This window comes from Urocitellus parryii, chromosome 9 (assembly GCF_045843805.1).
Source record: "Urocitellus parryii isolate mUroPar1 chromosome 9, mUroPar1.hap1, whole genome shotgun sequence".
NCBI lineage: Eukaryota > Metazoa > Chordata > Mammalia > Rodentia > Sciuridae > Urocitellus > Urocitellus parryii.
Genome location: NC_135539.1, coordinates 3,803,293 through 3,825,817, shown reverse-complemented (window position 1 = coordinate 3,825,817; position 22,525 = coordinate 3,803,293).

The window sequence follows — 22,525 nt, the reverse complement described above, 5'->3', positions numbered from 1 at the left end:
TCACTGTGTTGTATCTGTTCTTCCTTCATTCTGGATGGTGGCTTTGTGGCGGCTCTGTAGTTTCCAGACAAGAAGGACCCAGGCAGAACACCTGCTGGCAGCTGCATCCACGCAGCAGCGTGCTTCTCCTGCGGAGGTGTGTGTGCCGTGGCTCAGCCAAACTAGGGAGCTTCCGAGGGTGACTCTTCCAACCCATGAGACTAAGAACACGCCCCTGAGAAAAGGAGCGGTGGTCCTGTGCAACGCTGTGTCGGAACGTGGGTGTTCACCTGGACCCTGTGGAGCCATGTCCACCAGAACCACAGCATCTTCATCGTATTCTGAGTGGAATGGTTTAGAGAAATCAGAAATGACAACAGTGGCGTTTGCCTTTGGTGGGAAGGAGTGAAATCCTCAACTCGACACGCGGAATTCCAACTCGTAGCTGCTTCTGAATCCCAGCTCTACCTCGTGTTGTGTGACAGGTGACTACTGCATTTCTAGAGGAAGATTGTTTTCCTGTCGATCAAAAGGAGGTTCAAAACGCCTTCACATATTGTGATTTAGCTGGCCAAGTCACAATGATGTGCACACATTTCTGTAGAGAACAGAAACTAGGTTGGAAGAGGGAAATAGATGGTTCTTCCTTAATAGTGCTGGTGGTTCACTCTTGAAAAATAAGAAATAATTCCTTGATCTAATAGATCATGATATTGGTTCCTTTTTAATTTTTTTAATTATGTATGACAGTGGAATGCATTACAACTCTTATTACACAAACAGAGCACAATTTTTCATATCTGGTTGTATACAAAGTATATTCACACCAATTTGTGTCGTTATACATGTACCTTGGATAATGATGTCCATCACATTCCACCATCATTTCTAACTCCATACCCCCTCCCTTCCCCTCCCACCCCTCTGCCCTATCTAGAGTTTGTCTATTCTTCCAGTGCTCCCCCTCCCTACCCCACTATGAATCAGCTTCCTTATATCAGGGAAAACATTCAGCATTTGTTTTTTTGGGATTGGCTAAATTCACTTAGCATTATCTTCTCTAACTCCATTCGTTTACCTGCAAATGCCATGATTTTATTCTCTTTTACTGTTGAGTAATATGCCATTGTGTATATTGCTACATTTTTTAATCCATTCATCTATTGTAGGGCATCTGGGTTGGTTCCACAGTTTAGCTATTGTGAATTGTGCTGCTATAAACACTGATGTGGCTGTGTCCCTGTAGCGTGCTGTTTTTAAGTCCTTTGAGTATAGACTGAGGAGAGGGATAGCTGGGTCAAATTGTGGTTCCATTCCCAATTTTCTAAGAATTCTGCTTTCCATATTGGCTGTACCAATTTGCATTCCCAACAGCAATGTATGAGTGTACCTTTTCCCCCACATCCTTGCCAACACTTGTTGTTTGTCTTCATAATAGCTGCCATTCTGACTGGAGTGAGATGAAATCTTAGAGTAGTTTTAATTGCTAATTGCTAGTGATGATGAACATTTTTTCACATATTTAATTGATTGTATCTATATCTATCTATCTATCTATCTATCTATATATATATCATCTTCTGAGAAGTGTGTGTTCAGGTTCTTGGCCCATTTATTTTTGAGTTCTTTATATACTCTAGAGATTATTGCTCTATTTGATGTGTGAGGGGTAAAGATTTTCTCCCAAGATGTAGGCTCTCTATTCACCTCACAGATTGTTTCTTTTGCTGAGAAGAAACCTTTTAGTTTGAGTCCATTCCATTTATTGATTCTTGATTTTAATTCTGTGCCAAAGGAATCTTATTAAGGAAGTTGGGAATCAATTTAACGAAAGATGTGAAAGATCTATATAATGAAAATTACAGAACCCTAAATAAAAAAAATCAAAGAAGACCTTTGAAGATGGAAAGATCTACTTTGCTCCTGGATAGGCAGAATTAATATTATCAAAATGACCGTACTACCAAAAGCACAATACAAATTTAATGCAATTCTGATCAAAATCCCAATGACATTCCTCATAGAAATAGAAAAAGCAATCATGAAATTTATCTGGAAAAATAAGAGACCCAGGATAGCTAAAGCAATCTTTAGCAGGAGGAATGAAGCAGGTGGCATCACTATACCAGTCCTTAAACTATACTACAGTGCAATAGTAACAAAAACAGCATGGTATTGGCACCAAAACAGACTGGTAGACCAATGGTACAGAATAGAGGACACAGAGACTAACCCACAAAATTATATTAGACAAAGGCACCAAAAACATGCACTGGAGAAAAGATAGCCTCTTCGACAAATGGTGCTGGTAAAATTGGAAATCCATATGCAACAAAATGAAATTAAACCCCTCTCTCTCACCATGCACAAAACTGTGTCTAATAGAAGAAAAAAGTAGGCCCTAATCTCCATCATGTGGTATTGATTCTTCATACAAACGCCACCTCTTGAGTAGTAGTTATTCTCACCTCATCCATTGACCTTATTTGCTCGTGTAATAACAAAGAACCAAAGAGCCCTTGCATAATTCCTGCCCCCCTGCTCAGATAGACAAGGCAACATGTTTTCTGATCCTTTACTCCATGTTCAGGGTTTATATAAACTCCAAGGTCTTCATTCCTTTTATTCTTTGGTTCTCTGCTCACCCTCAAACATGATGGTGACTAGGATAGCTGCTCTCTCCCATTCAGGGGCGGCCACCTCCTTGCCAGTACACCTGCAAATGTCCCGGATGCATGAGCTTTTGGTGCTGCCTGTATAAATCTGAGCTGAGCCGAGCCGAGCCATGCTTTGTTCAGGAGGCTGCAGAGGACTCAGTGGAACTCTCTCTGTGGTGTTGATACTTCACCTCCGTGCGGGAGGGGTGTCATTTGCTGGCCACTCATTATTGTACCAGTCTCATTCAAAGTTTGTTCCTCTGCTATCAGCAAAATGAGGACGTCTTCCAGCCCTGCCCTTTGACAATAGCAGGCGTGTTAATGTGAAGTTATTTCAGTCCTCCAAAAGGCATTGACACAAGTATTTTTCTCCTGCCATTCTTGTTTCTGTATAGATTCGTACTTTTGAGCATTCAGACCTTGCTTTTCTTTCTGTTAGAGGAATGCAGTGGAGAGAGTGTTATTGATGAGGGCTGATTAAGCAAATTAATGAATTGAGACAGCTGAATAGTAAGTGAGAAGAATCAGAGGACTGGAATTGGTATTTGCTCATCGACTGTGGAGTTTAAACCGCAAGGTTACCTGAAGGAACTGGCTATGTTGCCGAGGGAAGTGAAAAGAGTTTTAGAATTGTGTATGGTCTTTTTTTTCCCCCCCAAAGAATAGTCATGTGCCAGCTATTCGCTGCTTTCCTGGCAGATATTTCCCTTGCCTCATTTTCTGAGCCATCTGCAAGACCTGAAACGAATTCATTTCACTAAGTATGTCTTGAACGTCCACTGTATCCCAGACACGATGTTGCGCGCTTAAGGATACTGGCAGATGCCCGTTACTGAAGAATTGAGGGTCTTTTGCTGGGAATGCTCAATGTTCAACTGTGAAAAGTATTTATTATTTCACATTTTCAGGTCATAGAGACTCAGCAGTACTACACTTTGGCAAGAGTGTGTATGCACTGAGAGCTCTAACATGCTCCTTATAGAGTGTCTATTGCAGAGATCAACTGAGAAACATCCTAGGGAGTTCAAGGGACAGATACCTTTGTCCAAGATTTCTAAATATGTGCGTAAAGGAGACCCATATAAGAAAGTTCATTTACCATTAAGGCAAAACGTTGGAAAAAGCAACACTCAACTAAAATAACCTTAATTTCCCACCGATATTGGAAATAGAGGATAAATTGTAGCCAAATTCACCTCTAGAATACCACACTGTAGCTAAAGTACACAGATCCCTAAGTGTGAGCATCGACAAATCTCAAAACCAAAACGTTGAACAACAGCAAGAAGTCATTGGAAGAAAAAAACGTACAGCAGGACATCATTTGTGTAGTGTTCTGAATAAGGAAAATACTATATAGAGATAGAGGTGGTGTGATTCTCTAAGGGCATATGCATATATGGAAAATGAGAGCAATGCCTTGCAATGATGAATACCAAGTTCAGCCATGTGTGCACCTCTGTTGGGGAGTAGGGAGTGGGCTGCAGTCAGGGAGAGCAACTGAGAAAGATTCAATCATATTTATTATATTTTGTGTTGCATGCTGCGGGGCAGACGTATGGCATTTGCTGTAGCCTCCTCTGTATTTTGTATGTGTCTGAAGAGTTGCAGGAGAGAGCAAGTGCATCTCAGAAGCTCTGCCAACAGTGTTGTATGAGTGTGCACAGGTGGAATGTGTGTGTGTGCTAAGTTTTTTGAGGATCAGATAGCTTTTTTTAATTGTATTTTTTCCAGATGACCATACTCGAATCACTTTCAGGTCTTCAAAAGGGCTTGGTGCGAAAGCAGGGCCCACTGCCAGGGCCCTATCTCAGCAAGATTGTTCAGGCAATGAGGGGAGGGAGGCAGCGTCCTCGGCCCACAAGACAGAAGCTGGCCAAGTCAAGCAGGTCCCTAATGGCTTTGATCAATGTAAACCCTAATTGCAAGGCATGGCTCTCTCTTCCAAAAGGAATGATTTTCTCCCCCACTCAATTACCAGGATCATTGCTTCAATTCTCCGTGTTCTTTGAACTGGGCAGGTTCACCGTGAGCATCCAGGGCTCCCGTTTCAGGTGGAGTTGCTCCTTTCACCGAGCAGCCCCGCTGTGGGGCTTTGTGGTGCAGTTTGGCAGACCTGGCCAGCACTTTCCTGTCTTTCAGGGCGTGTGAGGAGGTCACATTTGTTTTGGAAGGCCCTCGTGTCTTTCAGATGTACAGCTGTTGGAAAACCCCATGGACAGCAAATGTCGGGCCCAAGCATTTCCACATTCGTCTCCTGTCCCTCTTTTCTCGCCAGTATCCATTTATTTATTTATTTAGGTCTAGCAGGCAGTTTCTCTCTGCCCAGAAATGTCATTAGCATGAACAAGTGTTCTCCCCGGCCCTGGCAGGGGGTCTGCAAAGGGAACTGGCTTGGGATGTGCTGTGGGGAAGGTGCGGGTCAAACACCAGCCGCCTTGGCCATCGTGGAGTGTGGGGGCAACCGCAGTGAGCTTGGGTCAGCACCAACGGGAGCAAGCAGGGAAGGCTACTCTTGATGAGGACATGTCACCGGACTGCAGGGCCGACTTAGGAAAGATGGACTCCCCTGCAAAAACAAGAGGGTTTTTTATATTTAATTTTAGATTTACCAACGGCTCACTGTGGGGCCTGTTGAGGGCCATAAAATTAAATTGAGGACTGGCTGCTACTCTGGAGCTCCACTGGGCATAAGAATCCCCAGGAGATCTTGTGAGCAGGCAGACCCATGTGCTGCGTCCAGGGACTGACACTCAACAGATGGGGAGTGCCTGGTCTGGGTCCATCAGTGTGCCGGATCACAGGAGGTGCCACCGGTGCTGGGTCACAGAAGGGAGTTTGGAAAGCAAAATCCTGGAGGAGGTGAATAACATGAAGGATGAGAGTCAAATAAAGCACCCCGTTCCTCAATGCTGGGGGAGTTGCAATAGCAGCATCTTTAGGGATATTTCAGAAACGTCAGCGAAAGAGCAGCCATCTCCACTTTGCCCTGGGAAACCCACAGGAAGGGGTTGACCTTGACCTGGACCTTGAAGATTGAAAAGATTTCCAGGCAGAAAAGGGGGGTTGTGGAGCCCTTCAAGGGGGTGGGGACATTATTCTGTGGTGGGAGCAGTGGAAGGATTCCTTTTTTTTTTTTTTTTTAAGATTATTTGAGAGAAAGTGTCTGGAGGGACACCAATGAGCAGAGGACCCAGCGTCCAGATGGAAAGAAGGAGGGCTAGCCTGAGTTTGGTGTTGGAGTGGAGGGACCGGCCAGAGACATCAGCCGGAATGCAGGACCCTTAGCGAGGAGGCAAACTGTGTTCTGGATGTAGATAAGAGACAGTGGCCAGGAATCATGGCGTGGTGGCGATGATGCGTGGGTAATGGAGAACGTGGTCTGACACACCACAAAAACCCAGTGGCTGAAATTTCCACGTTCACGGCCAACGTCTGGATGAAGAGTAAGACCCATAAACAACAGAAGTCGAGATGTGAGCCGTGCCGTCCGCTTCCCGGGTTCACAGAGGTGCCTTACAGGCAGAACACACAGAGGCACAGTCTGGGGACCTACTGACATTATTTCTTGGTCGTGTAATGTCATTATCTAGACGTCCCTGCTCCTGGATGCCTTTTTTGTCTTCAGTGTCAAGCAGACAGGATGTCTCTGAATACCAAGATCCTGGTTTTTAAAAAAGGACCCTAGGCACAAATTGGATGTTGGCACCTCTCCCTGCCAAACGCGAATAAAGCCCTCTAAGGCGGAAGGGCGTCAGGAGGGAGAACCCCAGGAGGGTGGGGGTGAGAGGGACTGGTCCTGTGACCCGCACAGACCACCTTCTCTACTGGTGTCTCTCTCGAAGGCTTCCTTAACAGTCACCTGCCCTTTCCTGCCTGTCCCTTAGCTCCAGAGGGTTCTTTGCAAAATTCCTAACTAGCCCACCCAGGAAAAAGCCACACCCTCTTTAGGGTGCCTGGAAGGTAAGCAAATAAACGGAGGAACTACAGACAAGCCAGGATTCCCTGCAGCAGGAAGAGGAGGGGTGACTTCCGGGAGGTTGTTTTTATGATTCTTATTCTGTTACATAAGTAATTCGTCATTTTTCTTCTTAAATCATTAGATTCCAAGACTTTTTTTCCCCCCAAAAGCATACCTCTTCCACTTTGAGACATATTCAAAAATGAGAAACTTCAGACCACTCTTTATTCTTTAGTTATACTGTTCAGTAATTTCAAGAAAGTATTTCAAAAATAATGATAAATGCATATAATGATATAAAAATGTATAATATAAAGAGGCCATTGTTATATTTCCACAGGTTCCGATGATGGTTTACAAAATCACCAACAGTTCAGAAAAGAAATGGCATCATCATGCCCAAAAGAATAGAAAGGACTATCTCTGACTAAGAGAAACTAAAATCCAGTTTAAAATTTTAGGTTAGGTTTTACAGTTCTTCATTCTCTTCTTTTTTTCATGGACTATAATATCCATCATCCCAGGAGGCGCGGGTCAAAGGAAGGGCATCTGGGGATGAGCGATCTGATTCATGCATCTTGTTTTGTTCATGATGGAAAATTCCAAACTGGCTTTTAAAACCTTTGGATAATGCCTGGAATCCTGAGGAAGAGCTTGCTTCCTGGAATATTTTGCCTTTTAAAGTCTGTCTGTCTTCTGAGGTGCATTTGAGACAGTAAATAGAGACATTCAGCACTGAGCTCTCTTTTTCTCCCTACCAGTTTCTCTTTAATTGGAGTTCTTCAGATGGAAGCCCCTCAAAACAAGAGGGAGGGTGCTCAGTTAACCATCTTCCTCAACCTCACAGTTAATGTTGCGGGTGGGTGGGCTCCAAAGTACTCAACCACTTTAATGACATGTGACCACGGTAGATGGCATGAAAATTACAGAAGAAAAAAAACACAAAGAAAAGTCATTTCTGATTCAACCATTGTTTAGTTCATACCCTTTTGATCTTTTCTTTATAGCCATAAATACCCTGGCACCTAAATATTTTTGACATTTATTTGGTTCATGGTTAGTGATTTGGTGCTAGCTTTAGGAATGGTACCTGGATTGGGAGAGGGAGTTTACATTGACCTGTGATAATATTTTGTGATCTGGTGTTTCTTAATCAAGATATTATGGACTGAGATTTCTCACTCTTCTTCATGTTATATAATGACGGCACAGTGGTCTCTCTCCCCTGTAATTAATAAGATCGTCTAACTTCCCAAAGTTGGCCTGTCATTTATGATTTTTGTCACCTGTCACCAAAGGATTTTTGTATTGTGTACTCTTTTGCTTTGTTTGTGAGCAATGGGAGATGGCAATTGTGTGCCAGAATTTTGCAAGCACAATTAAGTTCTGTCTCTGTGGAGGGCAGTCCTATTTCTTTCTGACAGATCTCTTGCCTTCTAAGTAACTTAGTGTTAGCACGTTACATGAAAAAGCTAAGCCATTGTGTTCTCTCCCGGTAATGTCTAAATCAGGCAAAGAATGCATTGAAAAAACAATCAGGAAAGAAAGAAGGCACAACACTGGCTAGAATAGCATCTTTGGATAAGTATGCAAAGAAGATTAGAAAGGAAGATGGAAAGCGATCATTTTGTATGAAATAATTCAACCCTCTTTTCTTTCCCAAGTTTATTCCCCATAGAATATGCATCTTTCTTTATATTAAAAAGGGCTTTGCTCACCTTCTCTCGGTTGGTTCCTTATTATTTCAGTCTGTTCCCATGACTTTTTAATGTTCACAAAATGTAAACGACTTTTCCGCCATTTCCATTTTTGTGCACGGGGTGACTGATAGAGTTTCAAACTACGGTTTTCACCACCAGAAGGTGGTGGAAAGCCATTGGTGGGTCAGACATGGAGTGGAGGTTCAAACCTGATCCATCATTTCCATGTCTGTTAAAAGCTCGCAGTTTTCTTAGATTGTGATTTGTGCCTGGTCCTTGCCACACTGAACATGAAGACAAGGAAACCTGCCTGTAAGGATCATTTGTTTCATGAAAGTATCCAAAGATCACGCTGCTTCAGAACACCCTCTAGTTAGAGTCTGTATTCTCTAGTCTTGAAGAATAATATTCAGTGTTTTGCTGCAGCTATTAAGTTGCATTTAAGAAACACATCCTCACCAGGAGAATCCAATCCAATAGGATTTCCTCATGAAGCAAAGGGGTTTGGGCTTGAAAATGTCCTGGGTGCAGGTGTTTTGTGAATTGTCATTAAGACTAATACTTCCTGAAGTAAGTGTGGGAAGCAGTTTATCATAAGAGGAGATGGTGAAGCAGGGGGTCCTCATAGGATAGTAGCCCGTGTCTTTGAGGGACATTGCAACCTGAGACCCTCGGATAGATTTTGACATGGTTTAGTGTTCAAATCAGTGACACTGTCCAAGGCAAGATAAGAGAGTGAGATGCAAGCTGACTCTTCATCTATAGGGGTTTCTGATTTTTTTTTCTTTTAGACCTTTATTTTACGTCATGTTTGATCATGAGAAGCCGGGGTTAAACAGGAAGTGAGCAGAAGAGCACATTTGCCTGCATCTGTGTCCTCTTGTTATGGACTGGACATTTGCATCTCCCCACCGTGTGCACACTGAAGCCCTCCACCACATGGCACTGCTATGTGGAGGCAGTGTCCGTGGGAAATGATTGGGTTTAGATGAGATCGTGAGGGTGGTGATTCTTCCCTACAGGAAGTGGAAGACACGTAGGATCTCCTCTGCCCCATGAGCAGCCAGTAAAAAAGGGCCATCTGTGAACTAGGAAGTGGGTTCCCACCAAGACCCAACCCTGCCCGCCCCTGAGTCTTGGTCTTCCTACCTCCAGAACTGTGAGAATAAATGACCGTCATTTAGTCCACGACGTTTGGTGAGAACATCCTGAGGTAACTAAGACACTTTTCATTAAAACGTAGGAGAGGATGGTGTTTCCTTGCCCCTGGGAACCTGGGCTTGGCCACGTGGCTGACTTTGTTTGACCAATGGAATTTGCAGGGATGATGTGAATCTCTGCTGGGGGGGATCCTTGAGATGACACTTACCTTGCCTTGGAGATTTGGAGGAATTAGTTGTCAGTTCATGTCCCCGAGTGACACAAGAAAGCCCAAACTCCAGCCAACTTGTAATGAGATATGACATGAGTAAGACAAGCTCCTAGTGTTACAAGCCACTGACTTTGAGGGCTGTTTATTACAGCAGCATAGCCTGGCCCATACTGACTGTTGTGTTTGTGCCCCCTGAGTGCATGATCTCTTCTGCTTCCCGTGTACCCCCACATGCTCCATTCCTACTTGTCTTCATCACCAACATTTACTGATGACCTGAGCTATGCAAGGTGCTTGGTTTTAATAGTCCTCATAAGAACCCTACCAGGCAAATAGTATTTGTATCTTATCATTTGATGGATAAATGGAGTCATCTTGCCCCTGCTCAAAATCTCATAATTAGTAGTGGGCAAAATCTTAAAAGGAAGAGTAAGTGTGACTCTTTCTAACTCTAAACCTATAGTCAACCCCTGGGCTGTTTTTCCTTCTTGCATTATGGAGATTTCATATTTCATAGAGGTGGATTTTTATATGAATGCCCTGATTTTTGAGTCCCTGTTTTTAAAGACAATGTCTTAAACTCTATTGGGTCATATAAAAAAGAAGATTATCATGAATTTCTATGTGGAAGGGAAACTAGAGAAAGGGAGAAGGAAAAATATAATCAGAATCCTTTAACATAATTCCCACTGCCTAATATTTTTATCCTTCTCAAAATAAATTCTAGAACATGCATTCGTCAAATTTGCAAAGCCATCTGAATCTTTAGAGGACATTTGAATGCTTAGAAATGGCTGGAATTCTAAATAATACAAGCTTTGGGTCCAATTTCCAAGTGTTTAATTCTGAAGGGGTTTGAAGTCACAGTCGCTGAGTGCTTCACAGAATCAGAGGATGGGGAGGGAAAGCATTCGGAAGGGGCTACTTCCCCCAAACCATGAAAAGTAACCCAGAACCACGAGCTCGTTGTAGCATCTCAGTACCCAAGGGACTTCTAGCTAACGTAGTATCTTATAGATGAAGGACAAAATGAAGCACAGGATTTTGATGCTGCAATATATAGGCATGTCCCTCAATTACCACTGACCCACATCCCCAGCCTTTTTATTTTTTATTTGGAGACAGGGTTCTCGCTAAGTTGCTTAGGGCTTCACTACGTTGCTGAGGATGGCTTTGAACTCGCAATCCTCCTGCCTCAGCCTCCCGAGCTGCTGGGTTCACAGGAGTGCTCCATCGCACCCAGCTCAAAAATTCTCAAATCCATAACTTACCAGTCTCCTTTCTTCTTGGATGGTGACAATGATGATGTTGATGATGGTGGTGGCGATGGTGATGGTGACTTTTCTAGAAGGTTCTTCCACTGCCTCGTTCTCACAGAGTGCTGAGACACGAGCTCAGTGTTTGGCCTAAAAATCGTTGCTCTGTCTGAACCTGAGAGGTAGAGCACAGAGAGTGGTCATGTGGGAGTTGGGGTGGGGTGGGCCGTGAAGAGCAAGAGTAGAACATTCCCCATCCACGTTTGCAAAGATCGGGGGCTTTTCCCTGGTCTGCAGGACTGAGGTTCAGCACTACTAGGAAACAGAATTCTGATATTCCAAGATCTCCCACTGGACTTTCAGGCCTCTCCCCTGCATTTTGACGGTTTCAGCTGGCCACAGCTCACTCCTGACACCTATACATATCTAAGGTTTTTGTTGACACAGGTCCACCTCACTTTACAAGGAGGATTTAAGAGCTCCATGATAGTATTTGCCGTGAATAATTGCTTGTGGAGCATATTGAATCACCTGGCATAACTTTCGCAGGCTGGTTTTAATTTCAGGTTTGACTGTTATAGTGTAGCTTTGCAAAGCAATAACAAAAAAAATCATAATTTAGATTAGGAGAAACAAAACAAATGGTGATGGGAATATTACCATAACCGTAATTTTACAGCACAGTTTAATTATTTGGTTCAGTAATGTTCAATAATTATTTCAACACCAAAATCCCTCCCCACTCCAGCCCCTCAACCAACTCAACAACTGTTTCACCACCAGCAACTAATTTATAAGGCAATTTCAGAATCTTATGACTTCTTGTCTCTCAGAGATTTACAGTCACTAATAAAAGGCCCTAACTTCGAGAGGCATGAATTAAAACTCATTTATAAGGAGAGTAAAAATTCAGGATTTTTTTTTCCTTGTTCTTCCTCTATCCGGAGGGGTCGGCGCTCTTCTTGCCTTGGATGTGAGGGAGTGAGCCCAGAGCCTGGTGACTAATGATCGCTCATTAAACTTAGCCCAAGTGAATGGATTGGCACGTGCAGTTAGAGCGGCAGTCTCAGGTACCAATGGACCAGTCCAATTCCTCTTTCTCCTCACGTTCAAGAGGATGGTACTAGAGGAAGATTTTTTTCCCTTTTCTCCTTGATAAATAACCCAACCAAAGCTTAATTCTCTCTGTCTGAAAATCGCTTTCCTCCTCCATCACTTTCCCCCACATCCCAAGTCCAGGAGACTATGGCTACTTTGTCTTCTGTCCTCCCCATGCTCCTCCTGCTCCTCTGGCCTGAACCACTCTTGGCTCTTGCCTGGCCTCCTGTGACCACTCTCCACTTCTGGGCTCTGGCCTCCCCCTCTGCCCTCCTCTACTGTGACCACCAGGTCAGACAGAAGGGTGATGACTGAGACACCAAGTTGAGCCCAGGCCTTCTTGCTAAAATCCCTGCCGTCCAGTCCAGGATCACGTCCACAGATGCTGTCAGTGGCCCTCCAGGCCCAGTCCTGCTTAGACTCTTCTGTCCTAAACTCCATCTCGTCCCACCTCCTCACTGTGCCTGCTCTGTGTGTGTGTTTCCCTCTGCAGCATAGGTACCTCTAAAGCTACTTAGTCATTAATCACCTGGATCTATAAGATGGTGTTCCCCCCTCCTCCTGGGATCATCTTGGTAAAATATTCCTCTTAGACCTTTCCCAGCCCCTGTGGGTGCCCCATCGCAGCACCTGCTTTACCTTCATCTGGTTCCGAACGTTGAACCAGATGGCAGACTCTATGAGTGGCACCATGTTTATCTGAGGCACCGGTTTATGCTCAGCACCTAGCATGGTGACTAGCAGCACATAATAGGGACATGATTATTTGTTGAGTAGATGAATTGACCACTCTGATCCGGGTGAGCCACTTGGGCTCATTTCTCTGCATTTCCTCTCTCCGCCTGCCCCCACCTACTTCTTTCGTCAGGCAACCTTTACCTATGGCCACGGCTCTCTTACCTATTAGCTTTAAGAAAAACTCATTTTGGAAAATAGTTAAAATATCTCCTTTCTCTAAGATTCCCTAATTTTTTTTGTTGTTGTTGTTGGGGTGTCTAGTTCCTATTTATATTCAAATCTGTTTGAAGACTCTAAGAACCACTGAATACCTAATTCATCCTCAGCTGCTTTGAATATTCCTGCTGTAGTATACAGTGGAGCAGACTGATTACAGACTATTGCTGCTAGCAAAATCATGATCCAGTGTGTGCTGGATCTAGAGATGTGTCTTCGAGCCAGAGTTCTCCGTCTTGGAGGAGTTAAAAGTGAGGAAAGAAATTGAGATTGAGTCGAATTGATTTCTCCCACCAAAATGGTTGAGTTCTGTTTGGGTCCTTAAAAGTGTTAACGGAATATGACGATTCAGAAGCTCTGTGTTCCATAAAAATAGCGCTATTAAAAAGAAAGCCATACTTCTCAGTAACCTCTGTGATACCCTGCTGTTTGACTTCCCTGGCTGCAGCTGGTTTTGAGCATAATGCCATTGATTTTGAGAGATTTCATAAAGATAATTAGATATACTGGAGTGAGTTCTATATTCTCAGCATTTCAAAGGCTATGCAAAGCCACCCAAACTTTTGAAGGATGTAGCTGGCACATTTCTTCCTTAAGAAACTTTGAGTTTCTCTAGAAATCTATAGCAAGTCATCCTCCTGAAGCATGAAGAAACACCGGATCACGAGGAGTGAGAGCTGTTGCCTTCTTTCCACATATGTAAATAAATGTACGTTTAATTCACACCTCAGTTATCTGGGTCCCAAAGCATCACTCTTTTAACACCTTGAGTTTCCTTATGTTGTAGGGGAAGGAAGAGTCCGATCATTAGGAACATGGTTATATTTTAATTTAGGTCCTTTAGTTATGTAAGCAGAATGCAATTAAACAAGAAGTGCTCACTATGACTGCAGATTTCAAACAGGCTTTCAATTTATCACAGTTTTATGTGTTATCTTCTTCAATTGCATGAAGCTTCCTCAAGGCTATGACAGTGAATTATAGCTACATTCTTGTAATTATTTTCAGTTAAAAAAAGGAAAAAAGAAAAACTTTGCTTCATAAACTGTTGAGTTAAACACATTAAACTCCTAGTTTGCATTGGAATGGTGTGAGTGTTTACACCAGTGGGAAGATTCTCTCCATCCATAGGTTTGGGTAAAGATGTCGCCGCTGTCACCATCACCACCATTTTTGTCATTACCAGTTTGTCATCGATGTCACCACCCTAAACATCAATTATGTGCTCTATTCTGTTCACCCAGCGCAGCTCTGTTTCCTTCATTATCCCTGTTTTCCAGATGAGGAAACTGAGACTTTGAAATGTTAAGTAACTGGGGTAAACCAGCCGAGTTAGGAAGTGCGGTGGGTGTCGGAGGCGGAACCCAGCGGCCTGACTTCACAGCCCCTGTGTTCCTGAGCAGGGGAGGAGCCATGAGTGGGTCGCATCTAGCCAGGGAATTTTAAGATAGGTTGAAATCTCGCCACCAGGGGACACTTGGCCCTGAGCAAGTTTCTTATCACAGTCAGTTAGATGGGGCTACAATGCCACACAGGACAGACCTCCTGGCACCTACTCTTGCGAGGCCGCTGTTGATGGTGATGACTTCACTATGGGTGACTGCATGCTGCTGTTCCGGATCCTTTAGCGTCTCTGAGTGACACAGCTCACCATGGAGCAGGGAAGTCCTTTGACCTCTCTGTCTGGGTGGCAGTGGTCTTTGAGGCACCAGCGCTGTGCATGGCAACTCCATGGCTCTCCAGAGCTGAGAGTCTCATGGTGCTTTGTGTCACCATGTCCTTGGCGTGCGTCGGTTCTGCACTCAGCCTGGGGCTGTGGACGGTGTCCATGTCCCAAGCATTCTGTGACTTACGTAAATGGTTGCTCCTCAGACCTTGCTGCTTTGCAGGACAGGAAGGTAGCATCCGTCCCCATCTGCGTGAAAATGATTTACAGCCAGAAGAAGTGGTGCCTCCCGGATGCCGGAGCTCCCTTTGCTAACTCCCAACAAGAACCGCCGGCACAATCCATCTTGGGCTCCTCACTTCCTGTCTCCCTCAGGGGTTATCATCCACCACGTATCTACCTCCCGGTGACCATATTCAAAGGACAACACCCGACTCGGTTCCTCTACCATCACAGAGAAATAATCTGAATACCATTCAAGCCCCGAAAGGAGTCTATACTCCATGCAGAGTCAACCAACTGAAATGAGGTCACTCTTCAGAAATCCAGGATGTGAAAGATGACCACATTCTTCACGGGCCATCTTTGACCCTCAGCAATATGGATTGTGCCTACCACATAGTAGGCACTGATTTTATAAATACTTGATGATAGCTAAAAAATAAATCATTTCTATTAAAACCAACAGACTAAGGAGACTTGGGTATCTGGGTGCATTTTGCTAAGACAAAATAAGAAAAGACTTGTGACATGTTTTTCTTAGACCACTTTTCCTGGGAAGGATCTTCTTTCTTTCTTTCTTTCTTTCTTTAATTATACATGGACACAATACCTTCATTTTATTTATTTATTTTTATATGGTGCTGAGGATCAAAGCCACTGACTTACCTGTGCTAGACAAGTGCTCTACCACTGAGCCCCAGCCCCAGCCCAGGATCTTATTTCGTCATCATGGCTGGAACCAAAAAGGTCATGATCTGCCATCTCATCCAGAAAGAGTCCTAGTCCCCCATCCCCTAGGCTTGCTGATGCTCTGTTTGTTTTATGTTTTTTTTTTTTATTTTTAATGTATACGTTGGCACAAAACGTGGAAAAATTCTCTCTCCTAAAACTGAGCAAATTCTCTCTCCTAAAACTGGATTTGAGTGGTAAGAACAGGCTTGGATTCATCTCTGAGCAAATACAGAAGTGCTTTCAGTCTACCAAGTACTGGGCACACTATTCCAACCTTTTTTTTTTTCCTCCCAAGTTTCTGAAATATTTATGGGAGAATAATTTGTAGAATAATGAATATAGCTTTCCAGTGGAGCAACAAATGCACACTGTATTTCTGCTATTGTTTCTTATTAAATATTCATATGTATATTTTGTGTTTGCGTCATAACTGGCCATTTACTGGTGCTTAACAGGCACAGAGTGTCCAGTTGAGGCAAAATAATACTGAACCATAAGTGAAAGCAAACAAATAAATGGATGGTATCTTATTTCTGCAGTGGTTACATTTTAAAAGTGCATTTAGCATTTTTAATATAGTCCATATTTCACAGATTCTGCCTGTCGACGTGTCCTCGGGAAAGATGGATGTGTAGACCCGAAGGTGCGCCTCTGCCGGGTTCTGTGTGTGCATCTGGCAGAGACGATCTTTGCTTCCCTTTAGCAGAACACAGAAATGTAATTTTCTAGTAACTGACATAAGTGCGTCGTCTTCCAACACGGACCACATTATAAAATCACAAAGACAGATGGAACCAGAGTTGTATGGAAGCTTGACTTCCACTTGATATCAGACCAAAAAAAAAAAAAAAAAAATTCTACTTACTGTAACCAGAAAGAAAAAGAGAGCATCAGCTCTTGGTGATTGGAATTGGGGACAACTTCCAAAGTCGTTGCAACAGAGTCTCATTTGTCTGAAGTTCTATCTGTGTCTTACATGTTCAGACTGCTTCAGAGTTCACAGGGCATTTCCACAAGCCCACAGTGATAGCGTCAGAGGAAGGACTGTTATTATCTTTCTACAGTGAGAAAAGAGAGGCTCAGAGAAATTGCCCACATGGTAAGAATGATCTCCTTAGGACTGAACTGGAGAAATTGCTTTCACATACACAATCACATTTTGGTTATATGAGTGTGAAAATAATCCATCCAATGTGTTCTTCCAATTCTGAAATACCCATTCAAGGAGAATGGGGTGGAGGGGTTGGCTCCAGACAGCACCTAAGCGAGTGCATTTAACATTTTTAGCTTCCAGATGTAGATGGCGCCTTGGCCAAGCAAGGAGCACATGGGGTTGAGGATCAAAGCCACTGACTTGCATGTGCCGGGTGAGTGCTCTACCACAGAGCACTGTGAGCGCTGTAGAAAGCTGTCAATCTGCATACACATCCAAGGGATTCGAGATGCTTTTCTCTTGTAGGAGGAGTAGAGGCCGAAAGATACCATTAGGGTCCATAACCAAGTGGTCTGCCTCTTCCTCCTGAAGGTCACCTCCTGAGATGCAGCTTGGCCACAAGATTCATTCTGGCCAGTGAGCTACAAATAGAAGTGACCAGGGCTGGGACGTTTTATTGCACATGCAAGAGTTTCTAGAAGTTTCTTTTTCCTTTGAACAAGTGGTTAGAAGGATTTGAGGCAATGGCTCTGCCTTCTTCCTTGGTCTTTGAGAGACTGAGGAACAGCACCTCCATCGCGTAGTCCTTGTCCTACCTCACCCATGATGGACACGTCATATGAACAAGACATAACCTTCTCTTACCTCCATCCTTTGGGATTTGGGAGTCTTTTGTCACCGCAGCATTATGGGGTGGATCCTGACTGAGAGTCTGCTGCACATGCCGTCTGTATGTTCTGCTCATGTGTCTGTGGTCAAGGAAAGCCACTGTTTGTCACGCTAAGGCCGATTTTATCCAAAGGTAAGAACAGCAGGAGATAGAGCCAAGGACAAAAACGCAGGGAGGGCACAGATAGATGTACCCTAACAAGAACACAAGGCCCCACCATCTGCAGAACTGTAAGGAAAAGCTCCGGACTCTTCACAAACTGCAGAATGGGTCTCCCAAAAAGTTGGTTCTGAGTTTTAAGGGGCAGAGAGGAAGTGGGCAGGACACCCTGACGATTCTCTTTTGCATCCTTCAGTTTAAAGGGAAGCGTGGGATTCTGTCCTGAATCACGGCTGAAGACACTCGAGTTCAGGTGGTGGACGAGGCTCGGATGTGGTCATGCAGTGAGTGACTAGGCAGAGCCTAGATTGCTAAAGGATTCAGGAAGGATTCAGAAAGCAGATGAACTAGCAGCCAGCTCTCCACACCCCTCCTCTGCCCCTCATTTCACATAGAAAGCATCGAGGACAGGGAGGTGCTAAATCTGCAATGTGTGCACGTCATACCTTTGCCTCAGTGGGACGGACAGATTGTTGACTGAGTAGTTGCAAGCATACTAAACCTTTTGACAGATTTTTCCAGTAACATGATATTTTTATTAGTAACCAACGAATTCATTTTGCTGCTGTTGCAGTTGTGGAATTGGCTTCTGGTGAACTTATTTATCAGCCTCTTTTCTGAAGGGCAGCCCAACATGGTGTGTCCCAAACTGTAACTGCTACAATTAACATCAGATGAGCTGTCTCCTGTCTCTCCTGCCCCCAACCCTCTTCTCTGTCCTGTCTGTATTTATTGGATGATCTCCTACATAATTATCTGACTTTACCTCTACTTTCTGAAACTCTTTCCATTTGGGGGCATATCATTAATGGATGGGCTTCGTCCCAACCCTAACTGGAATTTGCATGCCCAAACACTGCAGTAGGGGTAAGTTAAATCAGATTATTTGCTTTACAGCTGGATTTACCATAAATTGCCATTGTTGTTTTTTAAGCCAATTCTATCTAGAAGACAATAGATGTTCCAAGAGTAAGCTCTGGTGGGTTACTTCATTACTGTGGTATACATCTCTGTTTAATCGTAGTCTTCTTTTCTATGTGGGCAAATTTAGATTCTGAATCCTTCTTAACACAGTAGTCCTGGCCGCTACAAATTTCCCTGATTTGATTTAGGAGTGGAAGCTTTTTCCCTTCTCTGTTTCTCTGTTCTACTTGCCATGTTGAATTTATGTTTTGAATTATCACGAACATGTGCGATCTCACTTTTTACCCAGATTTGGTAATATTCCAGATATATTGACAGTCAGTGGCACCGTCCTTCATCTGCTCAGTCCCATGTGTCCCCCTCTGCACCTCTTCATGTTTCAAGTATTCTGGAACTTTCATGGGTTTTCCTCCATTCACACTCTCAACTTTGCAGATGCAACCCCCTCTTCAAGAAGGATTTTCACAGGAGTCCTTCAGCCTCCCTGGTGATTGCTGGTCAGTGGCCCGAGGGTGGGATCACAGCTACCTAATTACGCAGTGTCACCCCTACTGTGTGTGAAATTTTTTCCACTTAAGACAGCAACTCGAAGGGAAGACGAGGCAGGTGAATAACTTGGTAAGAGCGTGTGGAGTTGGGAGAAGACGGGCGGTAAGGCTGGCTTGGTTGTCCAGCAGGTAGAGAAAGGCCCTACTGGTTTCCGCCACTCCCTTGATGTGCAGTAATATGGCTTTCTCTCTATCTCTCATACCACTGTCCTGCCTGCAGGGGTGCTCGGGGGACTCGGCCCAGCCACCCAGAGTCTGCTGTTCTCCTGTGCCTGTGATGGGTCCAGGGTGGACACGTGGCTGGGGCTGGGCCAGGCCTAGGGCTTCCTGGAGCTTCTCAGAGGAGGAGGTGGGGAACCCTGCTGGTCAGGCTCGACAGCTTCAGAAATGTGAACTTAGGAGAGGCTGGAAAATATTTTTCTAGACTAAAACATTTCTAGACTAAAATGTTAGCTGGAAGAGGCAGAGTGGAGAAGAAATGACCCCAAATGACGTTATCCATGGTGAAGACAAACTGAGGGGCTGAGCCCCACGATGTTCCTGGGGCAGCCAGGGCTTGTTCTTGTATGATAATTGCATCCAGTTATAAGGTGTTCTGATTCGGATTCTTGTATTTCTTGTATGATCATTGTATTATTATTTCTTGTATTATGTTGTTGAATACATGGCTCAATACCTTAACATAGTTGGAATTTCTGGAGATCAAGGTGTCTCTATTTTATGTGGCCGGTAAGTTTCTGGAAGCTCCAGAGCACAGTCATGCAGAGATGGAGGTGTCACATCGGGTGACTCAATCTGAAAACAGTGTTTGAGATGAATGCCCAGCAGGGCTGCAGGAAGCCCTGTGCATCTCCTCCGCTCCCCCTTCTCTGCCTGTGGCAGACATTGCTAATCAATCACAGCACCTTCCACCACTGAGTTGGGGCCTCACCATCCTTCAGAGCCACATGCCACACAGCGGCCTTTGCCGATCAAGTCAGCACACAAAATGAAACCCATTTTCTCTCCTGAGCTCCCAGGCGAGGACAGTCGAGGTCTGAGCATTCATCAGAGGTAAGGTTCTCAGACCAGACCTGGATAGGGAGAGAGCAGGAAAAGAGACAAAAACTAACACTGCATTGGCTGGAGCAGCTGCAACGCAGTGCCACAGGATGGATCCCTTAAACAAAGAGAGAGGTCTCCAAGTTCTGGAGGCCGGAAGTCCAAAATCCAGGTGTTGACAGGACTTTTTTTTTTTTTTAATTTTCGCCCCTGAGAACTGTGAGGGAAGGGTCTGCTCCAGGCCTCTGCCCTTGACTTGTGTGGTGCATGGCCGTCTTCTCCTGTGTCTCCACACCTTCCTCCCTCCATGCAAGTCAGTGTTCAAAATTCCCTCTTGTGGTCAGGATATGGGGCATATCTCAGTAGGAAGAGCCCTTGGGGCCTTATTTTAAGTTATTTGCCACTATAAAGGTCTGTGGACAAACAGAGTCACATTCAGAGACATGAGGAATTAGCACTTTTAACTCATGATTTTGTGGGACCCAATTCAACCCTTAACACTTACCAAGTGCTTATAGGGGCAGGTGTGAGCTCCTCATCCACCTGGCTCTCAAAGTGGCTTCTCTAGTGGGTACGTCTGTCCTCCCATTTTGCAGAAGGGACCCTGAGATCCGGAAAGCTCTGGGAAGGTGGGGAATGTCACCCAGCCAGAGTCGCTGGTGGGGCCGGGGCTCCGGCACGGGGCCTGGCTGTTTTTCGACATAGTGTAAAAAGACGTGAGCTTGGCTGTGTATGGAATAACAGAGAACAGGAAACCCAAGGAGAAGGGGGGAAGGGAGGAGGAGGAGGAGGGAGGGAGGGAGGGCTGGTTTTGGAAAAAGATGATGTCCGTCTTCTCACTTAATATTTCAGTGGCTCCCTGTTCCCTGCAGGTGAAGACCTAAAATTATTCAGCAGAAAAATCAAGTTGCCCCACTGAGTCTCTCTCACTGCCCCTCTTCTGGCCACCGACGTCCAGCCACCCACAGCAGTTTGCCGTCTGCGCCTCAGAGATTGTGGGGGGCGATGGCTTGCAGAGGTGAAGGACCATGACGGGGGACCGTGTAGGCATGCGTTTCATGCTCCTGCCAGACCCCGCCACTCTTGCCAGTGACGACTGTGACTGCACTGCGCCCAGTTACTCAACCTCTCTGATTTTCTCTCTTCCCAGGCGGCAGAATCATGTCGTGATGATGTGTCTCCATACACTCATAGGGACGCCTATGAGGATCAGGTGGGGTGGTTGTGGAGTGCTCCCGATAATCGTAGCACCTGGCAGGTGCCCCTTGGCTCTGTGCACAGTGACCATTCAGCCTGTGAGTCCCCAGGAGAGCTAGAAATATGCACGGGGTGCAGGTGACATCCATGGAGTGACTCATCCTTCATGTCCTCACTAGTTTTCCACCTGCCCACACCCAGGTGCCCAAACACCCTCTTCTCTTCCTACCCTCCATCACGCCTGCCAGGAACAAAGAATTGGACCGTGAAGTCTTAAACAGCTTCCCCTTTTCCTTTAGCAATCAATAAAGGGCCATTTCTGAAGGCGAGACTCTGGCTCCTGAAGGCGGATCTGCAGATATTCTAGACGACCCATAAGTCTCCTGACATCGTCGTATTCATAGATGGTTTCTCAAAGAAACCATTATTAATGATGTAATTAATATGAACAGCTACAGTATATATCAAGCAGGTCATTAAGGCAGAGGTGGGGATGTAGCCATTTATATCCAAGATACATTTTATGTTCTGGACCCAAGCAATAGGAAATGCTTAGCTTAGCTGAGAAATCTTGCTTGGCTACACTGTGGCTTTTTTTGTTTGTATTTTTTTTTTTAGTTGTTTCAGACACTCTTCTGCCTTAATGCTGTTGTGTTGGAGCCCCTGGGAATCTGAATGAGAGGTAGATTTTTCATAGAAACCTATGAAAAATGATTTCCTATCAAGGAAATCACTGCCACTAAAGTCACAAGTTTCAGAAATCCAACCGATTTCATTTATGTGTTGGTTCGTAGATGCTAGAAAAGTTTTATTTGATTCCACTAGTCTCTTTCCCATCTGCCTAATTAGAATATGTCCTTCTAATTATTGCATAAAAGGGACCTTCCTGAGGCAGATGCTTCATGCAACTGTGCAATGCATTTTTGAGGGAAAATATTGAAGCAACACTGCTTGCGGTCTTGCACTGCTTAGAGTGCCGTGCTAGATTTCTATCTTTGTAGTAACTATTGAAACCCTGCCTCCCACATCCAGCCTGTTCAAATATGACATAAAATACTTTCTTGAAATGATAGGTGCCAAAAGTTTTCTATAGTTCTTGGTAAACGTTATGACCTGAAATCACATCCCAATGAAGAATTTTTTTTTTCTCTCTCTCTCTTTACTCTGCCTTTTTTTTTTCTTTGGTAGGAATAGATGTTCTCCTTTGTAGTAGCCCACATGTTAAATGTTTTTAAT